Source organism: Eufriesea mexicana, unplaced genomic scaffold (genome assembly GCF_001483705.2).
Source record: "Eufriesea mexicana isolate 0111107269 unplaced genomic scaffold, ASM148370v2 scaffold386, whole genome shotgun sequence".
NCBI lineage: Eukaryota > Metazoa > Arthropoda > Insecta > Hymenoptera > Apidae > Eufriesea > Eufriesea mexicana.
This window is the reverse complement of record NW_016908604.1, coordinates 140,397-154,647: the sequence shown is the minus strand read 5'-3', so window position 1 is coordinate 154,647 and position 14,251 is coordinate 140,397. Positions and strand designations below refer to the sequence as shown.

Here is a 14,251-nt window from a genome sequence, read left to right as displayed (position 1 = left end):
AAAAAAAAATTTGTGTTTAGTAAGTTTTCCAAACCGCCCCCCCCCCCCCTTTTTGTGCTGGCTCTGAGTCTCATATAACACGGTTTCACACAACACGGCATTTTCTAGGAACCTATCTACCGTGTTATAGGAGGGTTACCTGTACCCATAAATGGTACACGGTGTGATAACTGCTTTAAAGAAGCTAATTACTTAAGGATTGACGATGTAATGACACATTGTGTGATAATGTAGCAATTTGTAGCCACAACAACAAATGGCCTGGAGATCATGTCGGGCAAAAACGGCTTGGCACGGAACGTGTTAACATGTCCAGTCAAGGGACGTAGCCTTAAATTAGTTAACCGTTGAAAAGATCAGCGCAACGCGAACCGATCGTCCCTGTTTGTCGAGCACGACGTCGCGAATACAAATTCTAAGCTGAGCATTAGGGTTGAATCCTAAGGGACGAATTATGGAAACTATCGATCGATCTACGAGTTCGATATCCCGAATTCGATACCGGGGATCGGTTAGTGGTGTTGGATGACCATCGGTCCTCGTTGACTCTTAGTCACTGAAAGGATCTAGCTGATAAAGGCAGGTCAACGTCAGAGTTCGAAACATCTTACTATTCCTACCTTGACTTACTATTCTTAATTAAGGATCTGTATATCGTCTCTAGGTTGTCACGGTTCTTTAACCCTTTGCGCTCGAGAGGCGCCCTCCAGTCGCCATTTTATAAAATTTCCGATAAGGTAACGGTGTGCGAGGTATAGAAATCAAATAATTCTGCGTGTTAATTATTATACGAATTGTTATTTGCTGCTCCAAAAAATATCGTCAGCTTTATAGCAGAAAATCTTTCAACTCCTGCTCTTGTTTAGCCAAAAAATCGTCGAGTGCAGAGGGTTAACCTTAGAATGGTGACGTATGTCAAACTGACTCCTAACAGTAGTGGTGATGTACTTGCTTTTGGAATGAGTCTACGCTCTTGCATTTATTTGTTGCGTTTGTCTCGCTTTATCTCGTTGCTTCGTTCATTTTCTTTGCCACGTGGTGTTCTATGACCGGGCTAATAGGAAGGGATCAGTTCTACTAATAAGGAAAACGTTTTACTCTACTTCTGTCATGATGTTAGAATGGTTGGGCTAGTGGGGATTCGGTCCTACAAATTTCTTAGATGACTTCTTTTCAGCGACATAGATCGCTGAGTCTGTCATCAGATTGAGTCTGTATCGCTATAATAGTAGTGACTCAACGTTGAATTGTCTCTCTATTAATAGCAATGACTTGACGTTAAATTAATTCCATATGAATAGTGATGACGTGATGTCAATTAGCTCCCTCTAAATAGAGGTGACTTGATGTCAATTTGACTCCCTCTTAATAGAGGTGACTTGAAGTCAAATTGACTCCCTATCAATAGAGGTGACTTGATATCCAATTGACTCCGTGTCAATAGAGGTGACTTGAAGTCAATTAACAAATAGCGTCTTAAGGGGGTCTTCTAGTATCTTGCTTGATATTCTTCAGTATCTTTGAAAAATTATTGCAAGGAACCATTAAGACCTGGTGTTTTGAAATTTTCAGGGTTTATTTGTACAATCCTCCGCTACATGTCCTGTATTTTTTGTTTAAAAAAATTTTAAATTGCCAGTATTAGGAGTCGATAATTGTCCGAAGGACCTGTCAAAAATCCATTATCGATACTGCCCGTAATACTGACTCTTTCAGTTATCAAAAGTAAAAACTCAACGGGATTCCTGTTAAGTATGAGTACAACTATAACCGGTACTAAAAAGAACAAAAAAATATCGATAAATAAAGAAATGACGGCATTCTGAATGTATCTTATCGATTTTCTCATTTTCTTTTTAAATATGCGAGCACATAAACGATAGAAGGAACGCGAATTTCTGAACAATTCTAATAAAAGTCATAGCCAGGAATATTCCGAATATCCGTGCAAAATTCAGTGCTAATATATCAAGCACTTTTTGATAAATCACGGACACCGTTCTGGAAAACAGTTTCGAGAAATACGCGTTTAAAGCTCCACGTTTCTGTAATAACGACGCAGCCCGCAACCTCATTGAAACAGCTATAACTCCGTTACTTCTAAGAAGTAGAGTCTAATATTTGCAGAAAGTATTCTTGAAAACGCGTACTTTATAGGAAAACAAAAAGAAGAAGGAATCGATTTTTATAACCCTAGATAGTATAAGACCTCCTTAGTACAAGTAGAATATACAGCTGCATTTAAGTATACGTGAAATTGACGTCATGTCACTACCAGCGATACGGAGTCAATTTGACTTCTCGTCACAGCTATTGACAGTGAGTCTATTTGACGTCACCTTACTACTAGTGCTATGAAAATAGTGCTATGGACGATGTGGAGTGTGTCCTGCGACTCCCGGGATAGAACTAGCCTAAACAAAGAGCCCCCTTCGAAGCATCGGTCCAAGATACCTGAAACAGAGGGGTATCTGCCATCAGCCGATGCTTGGCAACGACATCTGGCATCGAGGTATTTTAACGGAAACAAAACCGAGCCGAGGCGAATTTATTGGCAGAAATTCTTCATCGGCCCGGAAGTCGCGTACATTTTTCTCCTGTTGCTCATGCAGCCCGTAACGTAACCGATTATCACTGACACAGGAAGTCGCAACGAACGGAAGCTCGATGGTCGTGCTCGATATCAGAAACGTTTGTAGCGACAACGTAATAAAGCGATCAAAATTTTCCCTCGTACCCTAATCGTTCTCTCGCTCAAAGAGCTCGCGTATTAAGACCTGCCTCCTCTTAACTACCTCCGCCATTACAATAGACCGTTCAAGTGAAACGAGGCTGGATGAAAAAGGGGAGGAGATAAAAGCGTTATTAACGTCTGCAGGAATTAATCGCGTTCCAAGTACGTCGAATTAATTCTGTTATAAAATAAATACGAATTGTTCTTTAATTTCATCGATATATTTATCTACTACTTTCCTCGTAATCTTTGGCCCCTTATAATCTTGTTTCTCCTCTGGGTACCAAGACTGGACCACGAATCAATCGGGAAGCGATTTTTGCTCGATCGTAGCAGACAATCGAGAGCAATTTTAACGCGCAAATGCTACTTGCTGTCATGGCTCTTTAAATTTCATAATTAACGTCGACGAGTCATCTTTCGTGTCAATCGTCGCGACAGATTTTTAAGGAAAATAGTCGATCGTGTATGTAGTATCGTGAACTTAAAGAGACTAAACGGAAAAGGGTTATAAAAGAAAAAGGGCGAGGACAGGACGAAAACTAGACCTATCGAGTAGTCTTCGCTACAGATTTTTAAGAAAAATAGTCGATCGTGTATGTAGTATCGTGGACTTAAAGACACTAAACGGAAAAGGGTTATAAAAGAAAAAGGGGAAGGACAGGACGAAAACTAGACAAACACTGATAGTGATGATCTGCAATATTTTCGGTAATCGAAGGAGTAAAGCTAATTCTCAAAGACAATTAGTCCTACATATTCTAGAGGGCTCATCCAGGATCGGATACTACAGGCACAAAGTTGGCCACCCTGCTGTATGCCAGAGAACGCAACTGACGCGCGTCTTGACAGGAACCAGACCCCAACTATAGATGACTAGCTAGCATTCGCTTATTTTCTAACGTGAGAAGAGAGTAAAATGCAAACTTGTACTCGGTACCTTACGAATTCCTGTTCGAAACGTTCCTTGAAAACTCCGCGCGCTATTACCGTCCTCTCGAACAGACGGTAGCATTTACTCCACCTATATGAAGCGGTTACAAACCCTGGCACGCGTAATCATTATTATTACACAGCGGATGGCCGCGGTAACGAGCGTGGCTGCAAAACGAACGACACGCGAAACGTTAATTAATTCACGAGCCGAGTCGGCTCGGCTCCGCTCGATCCTCGCGTTCGCTTATCGCCGCGAGGATCGCGCCAAGCGTGGCTTGTTGCACGGTGTTACCGCACCGTGACCAGCCGAAAAAAAATCCACGATAAACCCTGCGCTTCTTGCCAAGATCGCGCTGCGCTTCCGCTCCTTCGAATCCGATTTGTTAAACGATCCCGACCACGCTTTCGTTTCTTTCACGCCAGCTGGCGCGCTCGATACCCGCCTCGTCCACCTAACTCGCGATAAACACGATCGTTACAGTGTCCTCAGTGAAATTTTATCGACACGCCGTTGGTTCGCCTGGAAACGCGAATTTCGATCCGCGTCGCGACGCCAGCGTCACGAGAAATTTCATTCCTCGCGTTAGAGGAACCCAAAATTAGCGAGAGCAGACTGATCTTCTTATGCATCTTTCTCTGATACTAGTCTAGGAAGGGAAGGTCGAGAAATTGTAGGTTGGACCACTTAGAAAGGATACTTTCGGCCTGAAACCGGTGACACCTTTCTGAAAAGATGTCTATTTCTCAACAATTTGAATTTACGAAGAATATATGTAAGTACTCTTGGTATATCGAGTCTTCGTTTACCTTGAGCAGCGTGGAAAATTTAATCTCGGTCTGCTGCAAGGTCAGGGATCCTTTATTGACGGTCCTTGTATCTTTTCTACCTAAGAAGTCTCTGAACTGAATTTTTCTTGAGTTTGTGGGGGTTTTTTCCACTTTGAAGTCTTCTTTCTTATTCTCCACGTTGCGCTGAAAAAGAGGGACGCGTTTCGTGCTGGGTCTGGTATAGTGGACTCTTAGGTAAGGCTACCTAGCAGGCTTGCGTCTTAGAGGGTAGCTATACTATTGGCAGGTGAGGAATTTGTATTCACAGGAAATGGAGGGTCCACCGAGGACTTGCGAGAATCCTCGGACCTCCTTTATTTCCCGTGATGACGAACGCGTGAACGGTGGTCGACACAGATTACTCCTTGGAAAAGATCGATCCCGAATAGGAAACTGACATTTGACGTCCCCGCGAGATAGATGTCGCTGTCGAGTTAGGCTACATTCCCGTGCCGATGATTCGCACGAAGAATGCCCGCGAACAGGTAGACGAAGGCAGTGACGAAGCAATTAAGGGAACAGGAGAATGTTCGGAAAGCGAAACAATCCGGTGCACGTGTTTCCTTATCTGACCACCCGCGAGCCTAGTCTCGCGTGTCGCGAGACCCTGCGAGTTTTCGATTAAGAGCAAACGTAAATCTCGCGACGTCTGCGGTCGCCGGGAAGAAACACTCGCTTGCTTTCGAACGTTGACTATCGTGCCTTTTCGTTCGCCGAATAAGAACAGTCGCATGATCGCGTCGTGTCTACCTCGTGCGAGAAATTGCTCGTGGTTTCGAGCGAGGGCTAGTTTGATCGATGCGAGCGGAAGCGTGCAAACTTCCGGTCTCCGTATCGCGATATAATTAACTCGCGTGCACTCTGCGTCTTCGAATCGAAGAAGAGCGACAAGAAGAAAGCAAAATGGAGTAATTTAAAAAGACGGATCAGCAGGTTCTCGCGACAAGGCACGCGTGAAACGTTAACCAATTGCTACCTAATCAAGCTCCAGTCGACGATATCCGTTTTACGAGTGCAGGACGCGCCGTAAACGGATAGAACGCTGGCAGGATGAAAGGCAGACTATAAAAAAGGAGAAACATGTAAGCCGGGAGAGCGTTTGAAACGGTCGTTAACGCGCCATCGTAACCTAAGGGAAGGTAACCTCGCTTACGTAGGTTAACTTTGTTCTCCGAAGCGAGCGACGACGACGGTGACGGTGACGACGACGACCACCGCGAGGACGAGGTGGTGCAAGAGGAAAAGGAGGGATCCCTCGTGGAGCGGGTGGCGCGCACCGGTGCGGTTGATCGTGTTCCGTGCAGAAGCGCGGAAAGAATATCGAGCCGGTGGCGGTTGCGAAGGTGGCTCGAGGGGATCTCTGGCGCGCCATAGAGGAGCGAGCTGTGCAAGAGCGGAAAGTCGCTTGTCGGCGGTGGCCGGTGTGGGGGTAGATGGCGCGAGCGCGCGTTATTTGAACGCGAGAACGCCGAGGCTCGTGTCACGGTGCACCGGTAGGGTACGAACAGACGTAACTCACGAGCTCAATTTTCACAATAGTACTAACTTTATTTTGCTCTGGGTTCGAATATTTATAATGGTTTTGGCTAGAGGAGAGGTTATTGGTACTATGTGTCGTGAGTCCAAGGGATGACTATGGTTTCAATGATTTATTGGGGCTGTGTCAAAGGTTTGGGGGCTACTGGTCGGCTATCTTCTGGCGCGTCATGATGTGTTTGTTAACTGCGTCACACTCGCGCCTCCACGACTACCCTAGCTGAACTCTGTCGATCGCCCGTTGCCGATCCGTCTATTCTCGTCCACCTCGTTTTGGCGAACCAAAAAATTTCGTCCAAGGATCGAGACGGATCGATCGGAACGCGCGATGTCGCTCGAATGCCAGCCTCTGGTTCTAGCCAGTCGTTAATTCCGCTTCTCGTCCGCTCGACTCGCGTCACCACTCCGTATTCCCTGGACGCTTCTTCGTCGTCTCTCGGCGCGCGTGTCGCGTGGGACTCGTTGAATCGGGAACAAGTGACTCGGGTATCGCGGATTTCGATGGACGAACCGATCTTCGCGATAGGTAATTCATCGCGACAGACAGTCTGGGGGAAAGTTATTTTTCACTCGCGGAGGAGTATTTTTATAGACCTGCGGGCTGACTCGAGTTTCCTCCGTTAGCGTTCGGTTTCGTACCAACGGTGTCAGTTACTGCGGATAGAATATGCTATATAGGCGCGATGACAGATGGAAAGCTCGCCGTGGTAGCGTGTCTCCAGGACGTCTCTCGGTGGCTCGTCAACGTCGGGTTCAATGATGGCTCGAATTCGTTATATTCGGGATCCCGGGCTGTGTCAGCTGGCAATCACCGATATCGAAACGATACGCCGCGGTGGTAATCGTGTCGCTATCATCGGTGCCTCGAGCCTCGACTTTCGCCGGATCGATCGTAATCGTAGTCGTAATATCGTCCAGCTAATCGTTCCACCCGACCCTGCGACTCGCTACTTTTTACCCCCTCGAAGGGTCGCTCGAGAGTTCCGGATTACTCCAAGATTTAATCCCTTTTTGCTCGGGTGAAAAAGGGGTGCGAAGCGTTCCGAGGACAAGCAAGGATTTCCCGAATGTTCGTAATGTCTCGGTGAATGATTAATCAGCCTTGATCCTTCGAGCTATTCCGCGTTATCACCGGTGCTGAATATTCCATAACGTCGTTGAAATTCGCTTTTATCGTTCGCCGAGCCATCGGTATCGCGGAATCGGCGTGGCAATAATTAATCACCCTCTTTCGCGTTCCTCGTCGCTTTCCGACTTCCTCGACCTTTGTCTACCAAACAAGAGAATCCGAAGAACCGTAGGACGGAGAACGTCGGATCAGAAGTTAGTAGTCTACGAGAGCATCCCATATTCCGACACTGTCCACGCGATTTATCTCCCAGTTTAACCCCTATTCCGCTGAAAGCTCGATTCTCGGCCCCTCTAAAACCACCCTAACCAATCGGTACTAAAAATTGCGTTCTCGTCGGATCCGCCCGATCCGCCCGATCGCGTCATCGATGACCAGGATCCGCAACGGGGCAAGAGCCATTTCGAACGTGTACGCGATTTATTTTCGTACCACGACGAATCATAAATATTTCAAAGCAACCCCCGTTGCCGCGCCGAGCCCTGCGCCACGCGTCCTCCAGCGGCCCCCACTCGTACTAGCTTCCCGTTTGACAAGTTTCCGGTTCACGGTCAACCGAGTTTCTCCCTGCTCGCGGCCAGACCGCGTTCCGACCATCGTCCGCGCGACTTGGAACCCGGTCCTTGCGAAGACGCGCGCTTAAAAATAGCCCTCGACGATGGCCGAACAATCGATGCAACTGACAAACGCGTTCGTAAAGCGGATTTTTATCCGCCGACTAATTTTACCCCGCTGACGTACACGCCGCGTTTTTCGGGCCTCGAATTCGTCTTTTCGACCGGTTCGACTTTTCCCTAGCCAGTCGGGTGACGTGGGCACCGCCGTCGAGTAGGATCGATGACAATCGTGCACGTGTTCCCTTTTTCTCCTCGAAATGTCCGGGTGGAAGCAGCAGGAAGATAAATATCGACGTGGTATTGCCAACGGTCCGTGCCGTTTTCTGTATCTCCGTCAACCAACCGGCTCTCGAAACAGGGTTAATTAGAGAGCTCCGAGGGATCCGTACAAGTGGAGGGAAATTTTTCCGAGCCCTTTTCGAGCAAAGTCGCTCGTCTCTTTTAATTTATCGACGAGAGCCTATTCCTGGGTCACCTACGCGTTTGCCTAAACGACGAATACCGATGAAAAATAAGTCCTCGGTTCCTAAGTTCGAGGTAGCCGCCTCTGATCGGATATCGGACAACGGCTAAGAGTTCGTCCTAATAGTTGCAGGAGCCGCTGGGAAGCAAATGGCCGCCATTTCGGCGGAGCAATTTGCGAAAAAAGCCGCAAAGTTGTTCGTCCTTCCGAGGCTTTCGCGAGTACGAAGCAACGCGGTGACGTCGCGACAAAGTGTGTCGCGTACTCTTTGCGGGGAACAATTGATCTCGAGAACAATCGCGAGCAGGCCGGAAGCCGGGTCGCTTTCTCGGTTCCGCGCGAAATTCCGCGAAGCAGAGACCTCGGTCCTCCGGTCTCTCGATTAATTCGATCTTCTCAAAGCGCGAGAGCGAGACAGGGGGGTGCGGAGGGGCGCGGGCGGGTGGAAAATGAGATCGTTATTGACCATTCGTAGCTGGTCGGGAATGAGCGGAAGGAAACGGGATGCAATTTCCCGCGATATTGTTTTTCTCTGCGCGTTTCCCGTCGAAAGATAGCATTGATATCCAGCTTTGTATTCCTTTGTCTCCCGAACGTCGTGTCCCTCGCATAATGCCAAGAGCGTTCGACCCCGGAACAGACACTCGTCCGGAGGAAATTGCTGCTGGACTTTGTGCTCGAAATGTAAACTAGTCCGAGTGCGTTGTAAAATTTGAATTTGAATTTGGAACGCGTTCTTTAGGGTGCAGCGACGGATATTCGCGTATCCTCGTTGGCCAAAAGCGATCCTCGTCTTCGCCTCGTTAACCTTGACATCTCGGCGTGGTCCTTGGAATTAGCGAGGAGCGCGTGCGAGGGTTGGTTTAGGTTGGTTGGGAGGGAAGCGATCGCGAGAAAGGGATTCGGATGCCTGATCTTGGAGGGATCTAGACTGGAATCCTCCGTGATGTTCGATCGCGACTACCACGCGTGGAGCACGACGCTGTTCCAGTTTCATCCTGCGTTTTTATTTTCCTCGTATGACAATACTCGAGGAACGAAACAATCGCTGGCAACGAGGAATATACGGGGAAGATATTCCGTTCCTTTGGCTGGATTACGACCCAGAAGCAACGGCTTATTTATAGTCGAGCCATTAAACGTCGGTTTCCCGGTGTCCTTCAAGGATTCATGGTCACGAGCAGTTTTGTCCTACGCGCGCTCGACGGCTTCGATCTTCCCGCCACTTTGTCACCGGGATTCAACGCATAAATTTCCCCGGTGAATTTATAATTCCGCGTCACAGCCGTGGTCCTTGCCACGACGGCCATATTTATTGTCCCGCGCGCCGCGAATGAATTAGTCCTAACGAGGCGGAACGCGAGCGGAGCGGATCGCGACGGCTCTAGGCCGCGTCTCTGGCCCAAGAATCCCTGTCGCAGTGCGCGAAATTTAAACGACCGGAGACCGTTGATCCGTTGAAATTGAAAATTTCTCAAACTAATTCACGATTTTACCGCCTTTTATTCTATAATAGCAAAATGTCGAATTATTCAGTAGGGTTTAGTAGACGACGGAGCGATTCGAAGCTAGCTATTTCTGTCACAATGTCCAATCGATCATCGGGACATGGTGGCGAAATCGAAATTAGTATTACCAGCGATTGCATTTTTCAGCGAGATTCGAGTAACGAGTTGAAATTTCAGCCACGATAGCCTCTAATGATCAAACCCGAGCTTCTTACGCAACGGAAAAACAACTTTGGCAGTCTCCATCCCCCATCCCTGTTTAACGACCCAATTAAACTCGCCACTCGACGTTCGAAAAACTCCTCGAGCTGCGAAAGTCGATACAAAATGCATCCGTGAACAACGCGCCGGGTGCTCTAATCTCTCGAGCGACTGTCAAGCAAATTCGCGAAGCGCGTCCGCCAATCGAGTTCCGTCTCGGAATTTTAATTCGAACTCGCCTTGAAAATATACTCTCTCTGTCACTCTCTCGCTGGAAATCCGCTGGACAGAGACGCTCGCGGAGGTATTCAGCGTGGCTTAATCGTTCGTTTGTCCGTGAAAATTCGAGTTCCGGCGGAGGGACGGGTCGGAATTCTCGCGATTCATTTCCTAATTGGCGCGACGCGATGCGACGCGAGACGTCGAGAGGCGGCGGCCGATTAGAAAAAGGGGATGAGAGTTGATTGGCGGTGGCGGCAACGTGGGAGTAGTAACATTTACGCCCCATTTTCGGCAGAATCGTTCCTCGAAGGAACAATCGTTAGCGGTGTGGCCGTGTAGCGCGACGTGCACGAGAACGAGAACGAGAACGAGAACGAGAACGAGGATGGTGCCTCAGTTTGGGGGCGGACCTCGGTGCAGGATGATATATCCGCAGCAGCGGACGAAGGCAGCCGACCAAGACAGCGGACGGCAGCCACGTAGACGGCACGCACTCGGCCGATCGTCACTCGGTGTGTCCACTTGTCGTCACGTCCGTCCTTTATCTATCGTTTATCCGCTCTTCTTATCGCGTCCACGCCTTCCTCGCGATTGCTGTCGCGGTTTTTCTCGCGTTTCCAGCATCGGCCAGCTCAGTGTCGCGCATTCCGCTGGTGACAACAGTGTGACGGGTGAAACGTCGTCCCGAGACGTCGTTGCTTCGAAGAACTCGTGGCAGTTTTACCGGGAACAGTGTCGTCCAACGTGGTTCGCCTTGCTCTCTATTTTCCAGAGGACTTTCTCAGTCTACGGTGATTAATTCGTTACCGATAATTAACGCGCGACGATTACGTTTAAATTACCGTGCACGAAATTCGTCGCGTTTCGATCAGGCCGCGTGATTCGCGGCAGACTTTCGGCCACCGGTACACCGAGTCGACGAGATCGCGTGGACGATTATCCTCGGGGATACTTTTTTCCTTTTCCGATTCAATTAAACGCCGGCTTTCATCGATCCGGGGCAACTGCCAACTGCTCCTCCGGATCCCTTGAAATATTCCCGCGCAGCTCCTTAAATATTCCGACCGCGTACGAGGGTAACTATTATTAAAGGAAAAACGAGGATTCGATCGCTGGGGCCGATCGACGTTCCACGGATAGAGGCTTTTTTCATACTGCAGGCTTGACCTTTCGCGATGTTAAAGTCTCTTCCGCCTGGACGAGAAACCGAGCTTGGTCGTTGAAACGCGAAAAAAGAAAGGAAAAAGAAGAGGAAACGGGGGAAAATAGAGGAAAGAGAAAAGAGACCGCGCCCTTCCTCTTCTCTCTTTTCCCCTCTTTTCTTTATTTCGAGCCACGCGGAATTCCCGCGATATGAAAGAATAGAGATTTCACTTTCCGCCGCTTTCACCGCGCAAAGTGCCGCTAAAATGGAAGCATTCGAGATCGACGTTGCAGCGTGCGACGTAGAAAAAATACCGTGGGAATGATACTCGAAATTGAGTAAACAATGGCTGAACAACTTTTTGTTACAACCGTTGCGGTTCTGGGTAGCGTTTGCCGGTGGAAAAGTCAGCATCCTAAATACGCTCGCGGTTTATGCGTTTTTTAGTTTTCGAATCGAACCGCTTACGCTTTTATTTCGTATGACCCGGCTACGACGCGTACATTTCCAAACAAAGCTTTGCAAAAATCCTACTTGATACGCTGTTGCGTTCCACGCCATTTACAACCTACGATTTCGATGATTTAAAAAAGAAATTACGCTCGAAACCGCTCGCTTCGACTTATCTACGCGGTACCACCTAGCACTAGCGAACGGGAAAGATATAAAATGGCGGTAAAAAAAGAAAAGAAAAAAAAAGAAAAAAAAAAAAATCGTAATTCCAGCTAGTCCCGATGGTCGTCGAGTCATCGATACCCGATTATTACTATCCCTAACGAGTCTGCGATGACATTCGCGGCGCGAGACCTCGGCGGAATCTCGTTCTCGAGGACGTCGATTCGCGTCGTTAGGATCCGTCTCCATCGGGAGGCAGCCGCGATTTCTGCAGTTGAAATTTAATTGCATCCTCAACTCGAGCGCAACCGAGATACGTGGCGGCGCATTAATCCGATCTTTCCGTGGCGAATTAGAGGACGTGCGACCACATAGATTATCCGGGAGGACCTTTAGCCCTGCCAGGCTTCTCTTCCTTCTCGTCAGAAATAACCGAATGCGTCTCCCGTGAGCTTCCACCTTTCGTCTCTCTCTCTCTCTCTCTCTCTCTCTCTGTCTCTCTCTCTCTCTCTCTCTCTCTCTCTCTCTCTCTCTCTCTCTCTCTCTCTCTCTCTCTGTGTGTGTGTCCTCGAATGTTCCGTGTCGAGCTGACCGGACCGTTGTACCGGATGATGGATTTACTCTCGATTCGGCTATCTCGGCCGGACAAGTTTCGGAGACTTGGTCGCGCGCGGCCCGGTTAAACGATCCTCGCTGTTAGCAGTAATTGAATTCGAGGCCAGCTTGTCGAGTCCTTCGGAAGCGGGAAAAGTCGCGGTTAATCGCGGCAGGGACCGGTCCTGTCCTCGTCCATTTCGTTCACTCGCCGAATGCCCAGCGTTTTACGTGCCCCTGCTCTATCGATCTAACGAGGGTGTTAGCGAGCCATATTCGGCTGTTGGGACAAAATCGAGGGATCAACGAGGCGGAAGATAATTACATCTTACGAGCGAGTGCAGTCGAAATGCGCGGCCGTGCATTAATTCGCGCGCAACAATGGGCCCGGCGGCGCGTGCGAGCTTTACCCTTGTTCTATCCGCACCCGTTAATCCGTCCAATTTATTACCCTCCCCACTCGGACGCGTCTCGCCGTGTTCAGGTGGATCGGCAACGAAACAGCGATACCCTCGCGTTTCCATTTGTTTACTCCCGCCTGCCGTTCGCGGACGCGACTTTGGCACAGTTCCGCCTCTCCCCGCCAAGATCCCGAGTTTCCCGACTAAAGTTCTTCGCAGTTGGATAATAAAATTTCGAACGACCGTGCGAAAGTTTCCGGGACGATCGCGGAACCGCCAACGGGAGGGCAGAGACGGGCGTTTTTAATCGCCTCGACGCGATTATGCAAACGAGAGACGCGACGATCCTTCGGCGACCGATCGGAATTTCGAAATTGGACCAATCGCGTGCGTTTCCCACCGAGGACGAGAAAAACTCGACTATCGCGAAGGACAAACCGATCGTAAATTTCTGCACCGCCGAAGCAGCCGGGCGGCGTTGACCGAATTAGCTTCCCTTGTATTTCATGCTTACCCCAATTTTCCGCGGACTCGCGCTCACGGCGAGTCGATGGAAAAATAAAGCTGCTCGCTCGCAATTTCCGGACACGGATCCCGAGATTTATATACGCGGCCGGGCAATAACGGCGCGCGCCCCGCCATCGTTTTACCGTTATTTACGCGGCCGAATCTTGCCAAAACGGCCACTTGCCAACGACGTTTGATTATTACGTTCTTATCGAGCGAGCAGATAACGCGAAACTAAACGATTATATTAAAACTGGATACCGAGTCTCGAGGTCGTCGAGTAGCGTCTTGGACACGCTTCGAATCCGAGGCGAGAGGATTCCGGTGTTCCTTCCAGAGATAACCCCTCTTTATGACAGCGACCAAGATACGCGGGATGCTTCTACCCGGATGCTGAAAACGTTAATCGAAACGCGTTGTAACGCGAGGAAATTGTCCCTACAAAGTAGAAACAACGTCCAGTCGGGTGATTGTAAGCGTCGAAAGCTCTAGCACCCTCGTTACGCTCGATCTGGCAGGAAATTTCACGGTGGCGCAATAATTGTCCCAATCTTTGCCATTTATCGACTAGGTTTTCGCCGATACGGTCGGTACAACGGGGTAAAATCTCGTTGGGCGAATTTGCCTGGCGCGACGCACGCTGCTCGCGAAAACCACCGGAAGTCATCGCAGACACGCGTGCGAATCGGCTCGTTCCGGATCCTTCGCGAATCCGCGTTCACGTGGACGGAAAACGTGTCACGGCCGATCGAACGCGAAACTTCCGTCGCAATCCGGCGATCCGTGCTGCAATCTTCTCCCTCGCCACTTCCGGTC

General features: G+C 49.1%; 1 protein-coding gene across 6 annotated transcripts in view; it reads left to right on the top strand.

The window, feature by feature from the left end:
* shaker (potassium voltage-gated channel protein Shaker) overlaps positions 1–14,251 on the top strand; it is a 191,846-nt gene that overhangs the window by 117,293 nt on the left and 60,302 nt on the right. For 3 of the 6 annotated variants that reach the window (XM_017897129.1, XM_017897128.1, XM_017897127.1), the window contains exon 1: positions 10,812–10,965. The exons of the other annotated variants lie outside the window; for them this stretch is intronic. The gene's annotated coding sequence lies outside the window, so the exon portion shown is untranslated. Of the gene's footprint in view, positions 1–10,811; positions 10,966–14,251 lie in introns of those variants that run through there. 6 annotated transcript variants of the gene reach the window in all.